We start from the raw sequence: 15,840 nt of genomic DNA, 5'->3' as shown, positions 1-15,840 counted from the left end.
TATGTGTGTGGGTAGTTAGGGTTTAACATGTCTCCTTTTTTTTTAATTCCTAAAATTTTGATAGATGCTCTTTAATAGTTATGCCAAACCAAAATATTTCTATATTATTAATACATGCAATCGACAAGTGCAATCCTTAGATATAAAATTACATCTAACAGGGAAATCAAAGATTGTGTTAGTAGAAGTGGACTCACTCTTTCACTTTCTACAAGTTTGTAATTTACACACTTCCAGTCGTTTCCAGTGATGGTGGTCAGGGTTGAACGTCTTCTTTATTTGGAAATTCAATATATATTTTCAAATACGCTTTTAAATAGTTTTGCCTAATAAAATGGCTGCCAAAAAGCTGCCACATAATTATATAAAGTCGACAGCTGGAATACTTAGAAATAAAATAAAATTTTTTTTTTGAATCACCCTCAAATCTTCATAACCCCCCTTTTCTTCCCTTTCTTTTGTACCCTTACGCCCCTTTTCTAACATACAAGTCCCCCCTTTTCTCTCCTTTTTGTTGCATCCGGTCCAGCAAAAAATGATGCAAACATAATTCATGAGAATAATGTTAAGTCTCGAATACAAAAGGGATTTATACACATATACACCTCCTGTTTCAGAATATTCATGGCTCACTATTGTAACAACACAATCTATATAACTCAAGAGGCCTTCAGCTCTTATCTGATAGCTCAGCTGCTAGACAGGAAAAGTTACAAATATATATAAATTTATTTTACACAAGAACAAAAGTGAACTTCAGTTCAACTGAAATGTACATTAGGATTTTATCCTCTTTCTTCTGGTGAGCAGCATGACATTTCTCAACTCTGATAATAAGTGTGACCTTTTTCTCGTACAGTACTAGAAGTAGTCAAGAAAACTTATAATGAAATGGTTTAAATTTTACATTTAAAAGATTGTTGATGAAAAAAAAAGAAACAAGCGTTTTGAATGTTTTGTATGATGACAGTTTTATCCTACAGAGCTTATCTTAGAGTTGAATCTGAATGATTGCTCTGTATACTTGCTACAAACATCAATGAAATATTAAAATACATAATTTTTAAAACATGAGCTCAAGGTTAGACCTTTCAAATGTTTGTCATCTCTCAATATTTCACTTTTTTCCCCACAATTAGTCTATCAACAAATTAAATGGTGCCATTATAATAATAATTATTATTATTATTGTTATTATTATTTAAACATCATAAAACAAATAATTGTATAATGCCCTTAACTTCCAAAGTTCCTTTAAATACATTTATTATTGTGTGTTACAAAGTTGAACCAGCAGATGGCAATGTTACACAGGAAAGAGCTCAAACAGACACATCTTCAGACACCTTTTTTGCCTCCTTCTCATGGAGTTTTAAAACAAATACCAAACATTTACAGGCATCTATACAGGTATTATATTGCGAATTTCCTATCAGTCATGAATGCCTATAAATAAGATGGGAAAAATCCAAGTTTGTACCTGTAGCCAGACACATTGATACTTGAAATTTTGTTGCTGTATTTGACAAATTGTAGACAGAACCCCCAATAAAGTGACGTGTTTTAACAATGCTAAAATTATGTAATTGCTAGAACTGTGTTGATCGTGCCTTTAAGTTATTTTTAATGTTTTTTTTTTCTCATTTTCTGAATGAAGATCAGACATCGTTTTCTTACTTCATTTCATTTTAATGTTAATTTAAAAAAAGACCGCAGTCTCTCAGTCTCCATGGAGTAATTGCTTTTTTTAGATTTTCAGGAAATTTAATTCACAATTCCTATTAAACCTCAAACTAAATTATACAAGGAGCTGACAAAAATGCTCTATGTTTTCTAATCACTAGGAAAATTTGTTTTTTCAACCCTCATCTTTCCAAGCTCAGTTATTACACTTTTTCTGACGACTTTCCCCACACACACTTGTTCAAATGCCCTTCTTTCCAAGTTGAAACTCCGAGTTATTCTGAACTCTCTCCATGAAGATTTTGTTGAATTTTTGATTTTCACTCTCGAATTGCTGTGAATAAAAACTGTCAAAAATCCCATTAGGTAGAAAGCCATCAGTAACACTCAACTAACTTCCTTCATGAAAGTGCTTGTTTTACGTTACAAACCAGATATGGGTAACAGTACAATTTATAAACATCCTAAAGATCATATTTAAAGAAAATGCTTTGTAATGATCAATTATAATTATTATGTAGTGACACAAACTGTTTGGTTTTTGTTTTGAGAAACATGTTTGTTTATTTGCTGTCATGACAAAACTCTGACTTCAAACTATTAGAGAATTAATTTAATCAAAAAAGGTATTTCAGCTAAATTTAAAGTTTTAACAAATGCAATAAAAAAAAACATTTGGCCACACATTTTTTTTCTTTTCTGTTTCATCAATATTTCATTTAAGGTTTTTATGTTCCCCTCAAACCTCTGACTCCTCTCAGCAGGTTTGTTGTCTTGGCGACAGGATGAACATCTGAGCCAGAGGAGGATGGGATTTCTCATGTGGGAAGTTGAAGACTTTAACTGACCCTGCAAATGAACACCGCCATGCTGCAAATTGATTTCAACTTATAGATTAAAATTTCAATCATAAAGATTAGAAACTGAAATTGGACATATGAGTGGCGTGAATCATCCCAGTGACTGAATGAGATGGCGGCTGCACTCTCACATGTGAGTTCAGTGGTGAGACGGATGTGACAGATGGGCAGAATATTTACCCAAGCTAACTTCTGTGATTATGTCAGAGGTTTTCTTCTGTTTTTTTTCTTTCTGTTGCAGAACAGAAAGTTTGGTGGAGCTTGTTTATTTAAGTAAAAGTGTTTCTGGAAGCTGTTTTTACTCACAGACAAAGAACTCAAGCAAAGCTTACAGTCACTCACAAACAGAAGCATGCATAAATGTTTCATACGCACCAACAAGGCAGGCTGTTTTTTTTTTTTTCCTGATCCCACAGTAGAGCAAAGGATAATGGGAAAGATTAGTGTGAGCGGCTGCTGCCTGGCGACCCTTTCACAGAGAGAGTGGCAGACGAGGATGCTGGCTCTCAGTGGCCCTCGTCAATTAGAGCATGCAATCTCACAGGCTGGGCCTAATGAAGAGGCCGGAATAAAGGAGTGGAGATGGGCAGCCAAAGATTGATCCCCAGCCTCGTGAGGGCACAGTGGGAGGGGGCAGACACGGAAAAGCCTGGGGACTGAGAGGCTCCATCTTCTTCGTCTGGGACATGTATCATCAACTGGGAAATTTGATCCCTCCTTCATCTGACCTCTTTCAGCATCGTGACACACACCTTTCTTGGCGTTATGACTCGTTCTCCTTCTTCATCGTCAGCAAACGTCTGTTAATGACGCGCCTGCAAAACCTGATATGGATGCTGATGTTCTTCACGATTCAAAGCTTTGCGGAATAAATTTCGAACAGACGAAAATGAAAATATCCATCATTTTTTTTCCACATTTCAACAAAACTTTTCAAGAAACCGTTCAATAGGGAGTTGATTATATTCACCTTTCGGAAAAACAAAGAACGGAAATACAAAGTTTGGCTGTTGCTAAAAATAAATAATGAAATAAATACAGGTTTAGTCGGCATTCTGACCATGCCCACAGCTGCTCGGGCTTTGATAAGGTCAGGACCCCTCTGCCTCCTTCCTTAGTGTTTCTGCATCTTCACTCAGAATGCGAATACAGCTAATTGCCATTTGTTGTTGGGGATTAGTATTCAGGTTGTTTTTTTTCAGTCTTCTTAAGTTTTATTTGCTTCGGTTAAAGTTGATCTTTGCTTTTCTGTGGGAAGTTGTTGTAAAGATTCTATTTGTGCTTTTCAGTTCCTTTCTGTGTTTTCTCATCATTTTGGGGATGTGTAAAAGCTAATCAATTAAAAAAAATCAAAACAGAAATTTAAGTGAGAATTGTTCAGTCAATCCAAAACTTTAATAAGTTCTGTTATTTCCAATAGTTGTTAACATTTCTGTATCAGCTAAAAAATATTTTAAGAGATCTTGCTTCACTTTATGCTGTCAAATCAGCTCTGATCCTTTGGGGTTTGCTGAGCAACTATTTCCTAAAAGTGTCTTGATCCGTCTGAGAATACAACAATGACACTGACATGCACTCATTTTTATGGAAAATTAAACAACGCATTGCGTTATAGTACTTTCAAATGAAGACGTGGAAGAAAATAAAAGATCTTTGAACAAAAATATCAAATTTGTTCATAAATGAAAATATTGTTCAAGCATTCATCTCAACATAATACACCTGGGATGGAGCATCTTAACCCATGTGTAGGAGGCATAATACAAAAGAAAAAAAAATCTAATATGGTTCAGAAAGTTCTTCTTAACCCTATTGCAGAAGTTCACTGAAAGTGGGGTTCTTGTGAGTTGATTTTCTTTTACTCTTCTCTGCAGTTTATCATAAACCAGCTCAGTGACGTTTCAGTCTGGAGGTTATGCTGGACACTGCATTTTCTATTCAAGTTTACCTACAAGTTCTGTTTTCCTAAGGTCATTATCCTGCAAAAGCATAAACGCCTGAATTAAAATTGCACTTAAAATTTGAAAAAAATTGAAATATGGTACAACTGTTTCCTTATTTCTTAAAAACATCATTTCTGTGTATGGAATTGTATGACATTTTTGTTTTGGGGGACTTTTTTTTTACCTTTGGGGCTTGACTTCACTCACTTCACTCATTTTTGAGAAGTCATAAAACAAACTCAAGTATTCCTGTGTCTTTCAACTCCAGTCATGGAAGCAAACAGTGTCTCGCCAAAGTTTACAGTAGAAGACAAACCTTTGTGTTCGTCTGGATCCAGTATTTAATCAGCTCCTGGAGTCAAAACTAAACATGGAGAAACTGCATTCAGCTTCTATGCTCCACAGATCTGGAACAGACTTCTAGAACAGTTAGAACAGTGTATTTAAATCCAGGTTAAAGACCCACCTGTTCTCAGCTTCAATTCAATTCATTTGGTTATATTGTGTTTAAAAGTTTACATCTGCACTGTTTATCTATAGTTGATTTAAATTGAGTTAACCTCCTTTAAATCTTATTTTAATGATCACACCTTTATTATTACTTTTTATTGTTTCTTTTAATGTTTTATGTTTTATCTAAACCACTTTGAATTGCCTTTCTACATGAAATGTGCTATACAAATAAACTTGCCTTGCCTGGACTCAAATATATGCAAAGACTTAAATGTTTAAAGGGACATTTGACTCGCAACAGGCATCACCTCAAGAATAATTCTTCAATCAAATCTCCACAGTACAGCTTAAAGCTGTAATAGCTGTTATTTACTTGAATGATTCAAGAGGGCTTATTCAGTAAAATTGAACATTTTTTAGCTGAAGGAGGGAATTTATTAAAACAACAAAAGGCGAGATTAAACAAGAAACAATATTAAATGGAGATGGTGAATTTGTATGGGAATTAAATTCCAGATATTTAGTAAAATAAGTTGGAAACGTCACGTATCTGATCTTGAGAAATAAATAAGATCAAAACACTGAACAAAAAAGAGGAAATACATTTTAAAAACTAAAATAACAACTTATTCATTGTGCAACAGAGGAAAAATCCTATAAAATGTGTTCTTTGAGGAGTTAGAAATCCACTTCAGACAGCCAAAGCAAACCTTAATGGCTCATTTCAATTCAGGATTGGAAACAAAAATGCTTCATGAAGCCAAAATGCTGTCAGGGTGGATGTAGTCATTATTTAGCACAGGACAGAAGGATGGCTTGTGAGATATTTTATGAAAATATGTAAAGATTAGGAATATACTCGCTATTCTTTGAATCTATTTTACAGTCATAGAACTGCTCAGAGAGTAGAGCTACAATTGTGTCTGCATGAGTTATGGCATGAGCTGTTCCAAGCCACCATTAAAGCATTTACATGAACGATTTTCTCTTTTACTTATCCAACCATACTTTTTGTCTATCGTAAAATCGTTCCCAATGAACTTTTAATTATGACCATTTTACTTTTGCGAAATATAAAGAGGAGAGCATGGACCAAAGTAACAGCTTTTAGGAAAAGGACACTTTCACTTTTGCTGCTACTTTACCATTAAACTCATCACTTAAGTTACTTAAGTTAACTCAACAAAAAGACAGAGACATTATAAGTCATAAAACAGGGTTTTTTGTTTTCTCACCTGAACTGCACACAGTTCAAGATTCAGCCATTTGAAGGTTAAAGCAGATTGACCTCATGAAGCATTTCTATTGGGTTATACAGCCAGATTCTTTTTGGTTAAAGTGTAGAGTGGGACAGTTGGTAGATCCTCATTATAACATGACGGATCCAGATTTGATTGGGATTATGTGCTTAAGTGTGTTTGGGGGAACGCTCACTGAACTGTGGATGTTTTCTGGAAGATTTTCACTGGGATTAAGCTCCTTAACAGCATTACCAAGGATCAAAATTGGCAACTTGAAGAAAAATAAACACTTGTTTCTTTGCAACTTATGGCTTTTTTTTATTTCCTGTTTTAGCAATTGGATTTTAATCAGTGCAAGATATTGTGACAAGCATACTGTTGGGATTATGCATATTTTTGCCAAAGACCTGTGGTTTCACATTCAGCAGAGTAAATTAATAGTAATAGCAGGTATGACAAGATGACATTTTTTAAAAATATTATGTTTGTTTCCTTGCGAAGATGCAAACAAAAACATAGACAGTAAATATTACTTACTGTTCGTGATTTTTTTAAACCTAAAAATGTATATATATAAAGTAGGTGAGCATTTGGAGAACTCTTCGTGTTGCATCTGGAAAAATGTATGCATCAGTGTGTATTGCAACTCTGCTGAAGCAGCTTCTGAGTAAAGATTTACAGAAAAAACTAGTTTTCCCTCTTTTTTATTGTTTTGTGAAATATTTTGTAAATTTATATGCCATAATTCTATTTTTATTAATTTGGTTTTAGTTCTTGTAACTTATTGGCTCTGCTAACGCAACAAACAAAATGTTAGAAATGTCTGTGTTTCCAAGTTGTTGCAGCTCTGCTAAAGTGCAAAGTTGGACTCCGGTTCAGATCTACCATGACGGCAATCTGGACACATGTCCAGGGGCCCTCAATGTCAAAGGGTCAAAAACATGCTGGTAAAAAAACAAAAAGAAAAACAGGAAAGACACTGGGCATTGAAAAATACTGTAAGTTTTGGAAACATTTTTGAGAAAATATTTTAAATATCTTAGCCCTGATTTAGGTGATATTTGCATTAGTTCCACCTGTTATGACATTTGTTTCATGGTTTTATTTTGGGTCTTTTTTCTTCGCCACATTAACAAAGTTAAAACAAATATCTTATATAGTCATTTCAAGTGTAGCAAATGCTAATAGGTTTCTGGGGGTCTTTTTCTTGCCCATCTTGACAGTTGGCATCTGCAGAGGAGACAAAAGACAGAAGAATGTGACAGCTGGGAAATATTTGGTGAAACTTGAAACATTGACTTGAAAAATACACAGCTTAAAACCAAATAAAATATCACCATACATTCATTTAGAAACCTTACTGTATGAGTGAGAGAACACCTGCAGTGCGACATCTGCATGCATCCATCCATCACAGAGCAGAGGCGGCACATTTGCTCCCAGAGTAGCACCTCCAAATTGGCTGTCGCCGGAAAAAAGGAGATGCACACTGAATTAAAATCTTGTTTACTCCACTCACGACTTTTTTGAACCAACACATTTTCTGATCCTGCTTTAATTCACATTAAAGTAAGCCTTTTATGCATAAAACTACGACCTGAATTGAGTCAATCTGACCTTTAGCAGGAAGTCCATTTTCTGTCTAATCTCTGTGCCACTAACCATGTTTGAAAATATCAAGTCAATACTGAAAGACGTTCTGAGACCAGAACTGCCAGGACAACAGGAATCATTTTGTAGAGAACTTATCTGTTCTTCTTGTGCTTGAATTCTTTCTGTCATCACAAAAAGTGTACATAAATGTACATTATATTAAAAAAAAAAAGAATATATGAATGGATGTATTCTTTGAGAAAAAAAATTACTTGTGATTTAACAAATTTAATCAAATCTTTTTTCAAATTTATAAAGGATAAATATATAAATATGGCAAATTTACTTGAAATTTACACAGAGAAAATATCTCAATCATAAAAGTTTTGCTGCAATGCACAAAGATAATCAGCTGCGTTGATTAAAGTCCTGGTATGAGGTTTTATGTTCGGATCAAAGCTATAAAAAAGTCGAGTTCAGGTAATTGGAGTCTCACCTTGCCACACACACTCACATAGGATGTTGTGCAACAAAATGAACAATCTTATTATAATATGCCAGTTCTGTTCATTTATTCATGAATTGCCCCCTTAAGGGGTCTGGGGAGTCACCGCTGGCACAGAGATGATCTTTCTAAAACAGAAAACTCAACTGAGACCAGTAGAAGGTGGAGAGCAAAGGAAGATGGGAAAGATGGGCTTTCTTATAATTAAAGAGAATCATCTGAAGTTACATCCGACTTAGCAATAACCGTTTTTTTTTTTTTTACTAATAAAGCTTGTGGTTAAATGATAGGAGTACTATCAGGATGGAAATCTCAAATTAATATGGTACATTGTAATATAAAACAAGTGATAGAGAGGGAGACAGGTGGCAAAGAAACAAAGATTGTTTGTATGGAGGTAGGAGAAGGTGTGACTCCCCTCTCCCTCGGCTGATTACAGCTGGAGAGGGCTCTGTGGAGTTCTGCTGCAAGTTCCTGCTGCCTCAGTGTTGAGTGTGCCTAATGCTCTTTCCTCTCCATTACAGCACACAGCACCATCGTTGTCACATATGACCACACACAACTGCACACGCACGTCGGCTCAATAACAACCTTTTGCTATCTTACCATCTCCTGCAGATATAATTTTTTCGTCTTCAAATGCTATGAGCTCCTGTTTGGAGTTTCTTTTCTCGTAGCGGTTTACAATAGGTAATATCTAGGTGGCAGTTGCTGTCCTTTTAATAATTGGTTACCAAACCCTCAATTACTGCTCGCTGTTTTGTAGAGGGAAGCCGCCTTAAAGCACCATTGAAGAGATTAAGCTCAAGATCACTGGATTAATCTCACTGAGCGGCGACATCACAGATTTGAATGTCACATCTTGAAAGATGATACAAATAGTCATGCTCTTCACCTACTGACATGCAAATTAATGGTTAGAAGTTCCCATTTTTCAGCAGTTTTTACAAAAACATCAGCACTATTCTAAATGGGGGTGAATTAACTGAGAACATATTACAAAAAAGTGTGTAATGAAGTAAAAATCGTACAAAGACAAACTGAGTCAAGAATAGCAAAATTCTACCACTGTATTATTTTTTTAATATAAATTAATAAACAATCAAGTCACATGATTGGAAAAAAATAACCATAGCCATATACCTGTACTGCTAACTAGGTTTAAGTTGTTGGAAATAAAGCTTACGTTTGTCCTTTAGTGTTTTGTCTCAAAAATATTCAGGTATTTTAAATTCACATGTATCAATGGCAGTCAGACCTTTTGAATCTTTCTGGAGCAAAATGAATAAAGGTTTGTCCATTTGAACAACTGCATGGTCAAATACTATTTAGGAATATTTTTGTATATAAATGTGTAAATATGTAAATACCGTAAGGCACATTTAAAAGCCTGAAATTTCTTTAAAAAAAAATCAGTGCAACTTTTAATCTTGAGAGCCTTCTACAAACATTAATTGTGGTAAAAGATGTAAAAGTGATTTCAAGCGGTAAACGATGCTCTTTCAAACTGTTTGGTTGGGTGTTATCGTGAATATGCTATCGCAGCTAGCATGAAGCGGTGTTGGACTGTGTTTTTTTAGGTTACAAACAAAGTTAGGAGTTGGGTAGTCACAGTTATGTTTGTTTAACTATATCAGTCTGTTTTTTTTTCATGTTGTAAATAAAGTTGGGAGTTAGAGGTTTTGTGAATATGCTAATGTTGCTAATGTGGCTAACGTGTAACTGTGTTGGATGGACAATGTTTTTTACTGCAAGTTACGATTATGTTGGTTAAAAAGTATTAAATCAATCAAGAATTTAATAAACATTATCTGGCAAACTGCAGTTTCTGTTTTTTTTTTTTTTACTGTCTTTGTCTTTTTATGTACATGCGATAAATAAAAAGACGTCCAATCAAGTTTGCTTCTTCCAAGTCAATACCAGAATAAATTTCTCTGTCAAATGTTATGCTTTATTATTTATAGCTTTAAATATCATATGAATATGTAGATTTGAGCATTTTTCTTAAAATAACCAAACTGTATTGTATTGCCAAAAAGTAAGTTTAATCTTTTATGTAACTGTTTGTGGACCGTGTATCAAGATATCAAATCGAGGGAAAGAGAAAGATACACACCCCTACTTAAATTTCAAAATCAGCCATTCATTGATGGTGCGCCTTATAATCTAATAATATATGCAAAAAAAAATCACAATATTATTACAAACTTAAAAAAACTCGAAAGTACACTTTACATGCTATGAATAAGACCAATAAAAAAACTTTCAAAGTGCCAGAGAAAATACCAATGATTGTATTAAAAACAATAGAAAAGACTGAGCAATAGAAGTTCCTGTAGGCTCAGGCCCACTTGAGATTTATGGACACTCTGTGCTAAAGGCTGAGAACAAGAGGGGCCACAATGCTTGTTGACAAGGAATTCATTAAAAACCAGCATTAGTGATCCTATGAGGGTGCATTAGCTGACACTATGTGGGTGACTTGCACTTTCAGGAGGTCATTTATAACTGCAGCAAGAATACGTGTAGATTTTATCCCCATATCTGAGCAATGTCTGGATATTAGTTTTTACGCATGCTTCCATTCTCAAAGCCTAGACTATAGGTACTGTAGTTTCCGAGGTTAAGGGTTGCTTCAGATGACTCCGTTGGGGGTGGTGAGTCATCCTGACTGTCAGTCTCTTTGCTTCTTGGCTTCCTCGGTGAGGCAGCAGGCAGGCGTCTGTTGGCAGGATGGCAAAGCAGCAGGACAGTTATGGGGTGTCTGATGGAGAGCAGAGACAGGAGGTCGGGGATGCAGAGGATGGTGCAAGAGACTGGTCAAACACCACCACAGAATCTAGACCTTTCCTCTGTGATAGAACAACAAACACTGGAGGATTCTATACTATGTACAAATCACCACACTTTTTCCAAAATCATGCCAGACAATGCAAAGGAAGTAAAATGAGCTAATTTTGGTCATGGATAAAACAGATACAATTTAATTTGTTGTGTGTGTGTTTTTTGTTTTTTTTTTTGTCTTTGAACTGAGTTAAGCAAAAACCAAACAATGTTTGAGAACAATTATGTTCTCTCTGCAGACCAATAGCTCTTAATCAGAGCCCAGAAAAGTTTTGATATTAGACCAAAAACCAATTTCAGAATGAGTGTGGCTGAAGACAGGACAGCCTTATATTTCAGCTCTGTACCTGATCACAAAGCTATTTTCTTTAAAAACATAAAGTCCCAAGCCAACATGTGTGTAGATAACTACACACCCAAAAGCCTTTCTCACAGAGCTAAGAAAAGAAACATTTTTTACAGACAGAAAACAAGAAAAAGAGAATAATGATAAAGAAGGCGTCTCAGTCAAAGGATCAGGATTCATTTTTTAAAATCCATTTACCCCTTTGGGAATAACTGCATCACATGCAGACAGGGGAATAAGTCAGCAGCAAGTAAATAAGGCACTGAAGACACAAATCATTCAAACTTCAATCTTACAAACTCATGTGTCTGTGTCTGTGCACATGACAGCCAGCACCACAATCACCATTCCATTATGTTTTCCTTCCTTTCATTGCCTTTTTCAGTGAAATCAGTTTACTTTCTGTCCGGCTCAATAGAAAGGCAGGAGAAACAAAAAAGCCTAACTAAAATGATCTTGTAATTAACTTAACTCACATAAATAAAACGCCATCTGTCCCACCTTTGTCGAGCTTTCTCTTTTAGCCTCCTGTCCCTAACAAAAAACATTCTCATCACATTTTTAAAAAGTTTTCATTGAGACTTATACAGTATATTATAAGTAGTCATCTGTGTGTCTATTGAAGACCATGAATGCTGTGAAGATTGACTTGTTCATCTGCAGTGAAACTCCAATGAGCACAAAAAGCCAGTAATATATTTCTTAGGGACATAGTTAGTTGTGGTCACATATTTTCCCCAATCACATGCACCTCCCTTTTCACCTACAATGTAAAAAAATAAAAATTATCCAAATGTACATCTTGCTAAATGAAAATACTTAAATATATTATTTAGGATAAGGGATACTGTATGGATATGTGTGAATATAAAGATATATATGTCTGTGTATGTTTGTATATTAGTGTTTATCTATAGATGAATTTATAAATGACATGGGATTTCATTGTATTTGTTTGTTATTGTTTTATGTATGCTTGAAATAAATAAATATATTGAAATAAATCTTGGTTGAAACATTGTTAAGAAGACTGACAGTAATCTTCCTCAAAAGATGATGTCAAGCAGGGGATGAGCTCAGCATCAGTGTTAGATACTATGTTTTAAGGAAGAAAAACAAACAGAATATGCTCTTCACAGTAAAATCCAGGGGGAACTGTGAAGCAGAAAGCAAGGGTAATATTTTATTGCATACAACGCGTTGTGTGGTCTCACTTAAATCCCACGATTCATCCACCTGAGTCTGAGCATCGTATTTCTTGAATTGACTTTTCTTTTGTTTTTTTTAATCATAGACTGTGGTGGCTGAGAAGGGTTATGGATCCCTAAAGTCACAACATGAATGCAAATTCTCAAAAATGAAACCTACAATGTGAATTAATTCCACAAAGCAGGTGCACAATATATTTTAATTTTTATGTGTGTAACCAAACTGGAGAAAAGTAAAAGTTGAGCTCTTAAGACAGGTCACTGATACATATTGGCTAACCTGGAATAAAGATGATTATATTTTCTGTATTTGTGCTATGGATTCATTTTGGTTGGTTGTGTTGTTTTGATTGAATTTTGTGTTGTTGCTTTTGGTTTTTCTGCCACTGACAAACTCAGTTTGTGAATGTTATTATACTTTTTAAATTGAACTTCTCTCTCCATTCCAGCTTTTAGCCTCTTTTTATGAATCCTGTTGAAATCAAATAAAATCAACATCATTTCTATAATTTTAAAAAAAATCTTTCTTTGATATTTCTGGAATCATTTTGACTTTTTAGGGACATAATCAAAATACTTATCAAGTCCACAAATACAGAAATAAAGTAAAAAGATTTGTGTATTTCAGAGAATCAAATATTTATGACTTCTGGCTTTGGAAAAAGCCAGCAGATGATAGATTTCCAATTTTTGCTACTTGATGAGCTGATTTGTCTTTTCCTTCACATTTTTTTCTTCTGTTCAGTGCCAGTTTCAGGCAATTTTGCTTTCAAACCAACAACCGGTGCTACTGCTCGATGTCTAAGTGTTCGGCTGGGTCTCAAAAGTGAGTATGTGTGAAAGCTAATAGACCCACAGGAAGAGTGTCATTTCTCTGCATTTAATGATTTATTAACCCAAGTCCAATGGAGTACCCAAGCCAGAAAATGCTTGTAATTATGGAGAGTTAAATTCAAGTATAATACACACAAGAATTGTTTGATTTTGTAATTTCAGAGCACACACAAGATGTGTGTCAATGACAAATGCAGAGCATGAGGTTAACTATCTGACATCTATGGAATGGACAGAAAATATCAAGATTCTTCTTCAAATTTGGTGACAAAAATGATAAAATAAATATATATTTTTGAAAAATAGCTGTGTACAGCCGAGTCTTACCGCTAAAGGCTAAATATTTCCATCAGCCTCTTTATAGGACTCTGACAGGAGTTCAATCATTGCAAAACAATATCTGCTGCCAAATCAACTTTTGCCGTCTGACCTTTACAAACTCTTCAAACCGCACAAATAGACAGTGCATCTTCATCTGCTCTATACCTGGAGAGAATCAAGCTGGTGGGGCAGACAAAGCTGTCAGACCTGCTCTTTACAGTAAACAATGGCTGTATCGCTATCTCTGGAGACAGGACACAATATGGCCCGAATTCGGATGAAATGACAGAATTGTTCTGTTAAATCTAACCTCTTTAGAAAAGATGAAGCTGGGGAACAAAAGTTGAAACCTTACATTGACTCTAATGTCATTTGATTTGACTCTGAAGTAATGGAAGAATGTTATTAGTACTGAAGCAGGTGCATCGCTTGTAACATGAAAATGAAGATTTGAAAGTAATGTTTTCAGGCTGCAACACAACAGAGAGAGAAGAGAGGAGAAGACAACACCTTTTCCTATCTCCTGGGAACAGATCAATAGTGAGAACAATCACCTGCTGCTGCTCTCTCCCACATTTAGGACTAACTGGGCGGCCTTCTGAAACAAGTGGATAACACTAATTAGTTTCCATTAAAGCTCAAACCTAAAGTCGTCAATGAAGCAAAGTCATAATTGTGAACTTTAGAAATAAGTAAAATCTTGCCTTGATTCTGTGTGGGTTCTGAATCTTTGCAAAGATTCTGAGTCATCCAGGTCCTGTTATCACAGGATCCGGTTCTTCAGGCATATCTAGACATTTGAATAATTGAAGAACCCATTCAGATGAGCAGTAAAACATCTTTATAGGTCAACCTTTAATGTCCAGCAGCACTGAAGGACAGAATCATTCTCTTTCTGACATCCTTCAGCTCACTCAGGCCGGCCTTTTAACAAGTCCTCATTACAGATGAATTTGTCAAATTTTTTATACTTATTTATGTAGCGGGATGGAAAAAATACATGGCTGCAGGTCTGACACTTGTTTGAGGATTCTATGAATCTCTTCTTAAGCTTGTCCGACGCACTTCCTCTTTCACAATCCCTGTGTCAGACACAAATAGCCGGTGAGCACGGACCCCTGAAGTCCAGCGTACGAGGAAGAGCCAAAAAAAGCCACAAAAACAGGTGAAAGTTGTGTGAATGTGTGGGCAATAAAGGAGAAGGGTAGCTGGAAAAAAAATAAATCAATGTCTTACTGAAATAGAATCCTACTAAACACCTCATTTGTAATTCACTTCTTATAGGTTGGTCATCATTGTAAAAGGAAAGATAGATGAAAGAACCAGGCAAAAAACATTTGTCCTATTTTTGTTCCACACTACCTATATGTCTCTTTCCATGTCAAATAGTGTAATTCAGGAAACCTGAAGACCTGAAGGCTTTTTTAATCAGAATTATCAGATCATCTTATTTAGCCATTTTTTAACCTCCAGAGATACAAATTCAATTAAATTCAATTTTATTTATCACAATATTACAACAAGGTTGTCTCAACCGGCTTTAAACGGGTAATTGTCCAAAAACATAAAATCACTTGTAAAATATAAGCAATAGCTGATTACTAAACTAAACTAAACTGGGCATCCCTGCGCTTAGACCCACCTTCTCAATAAGGAAAAACTCCTAAAAAAATAAAAACAGATTCTAGGGAAAAAAAAGAAACCTCAGGGATGCCCACATGAAGGAGGGATCCTCTCCCAGGATGGACAGGCGATTTACCGGGACTGTTAAAGAAGAATTAGCTTATCTAACTCACATCTACATGTTTGAAAAGTGTACCAGATGGGCATCATACAGATGGAGCTGGGGGACAGGTGGGGGCACAAAATGAGCCAGAGGCAAGGTCCACGACCCAGAACAGGAGCACAGATGAGCCACCTGGAATCTCTCACCCTCCCCTGGAGGGGAGAGGGAAAGAAGGACAACACATGAATCCCACTGCACCAAACGGAGGCATGGAGAACAAAAT

The sequence above is a fragment of the Oryzias melastigma genome, linkage group LG7 (assembly GCF_002922805.2).
Source record: "Oryzias melastigma strain HK-1 linkage group LG7, ASM292280v2, whole genome shotgun sequence".
In the NCBI taxonomy this organism is placed as follows: Eukaryota; Metazoa; Chordata; class Actinopteri; order Beloniformes; family Adrianichthyidae; genus Oryzias; species Oryzias melastigma.
Note: the sequence above shows the minus strand (reverse complement) of the source record.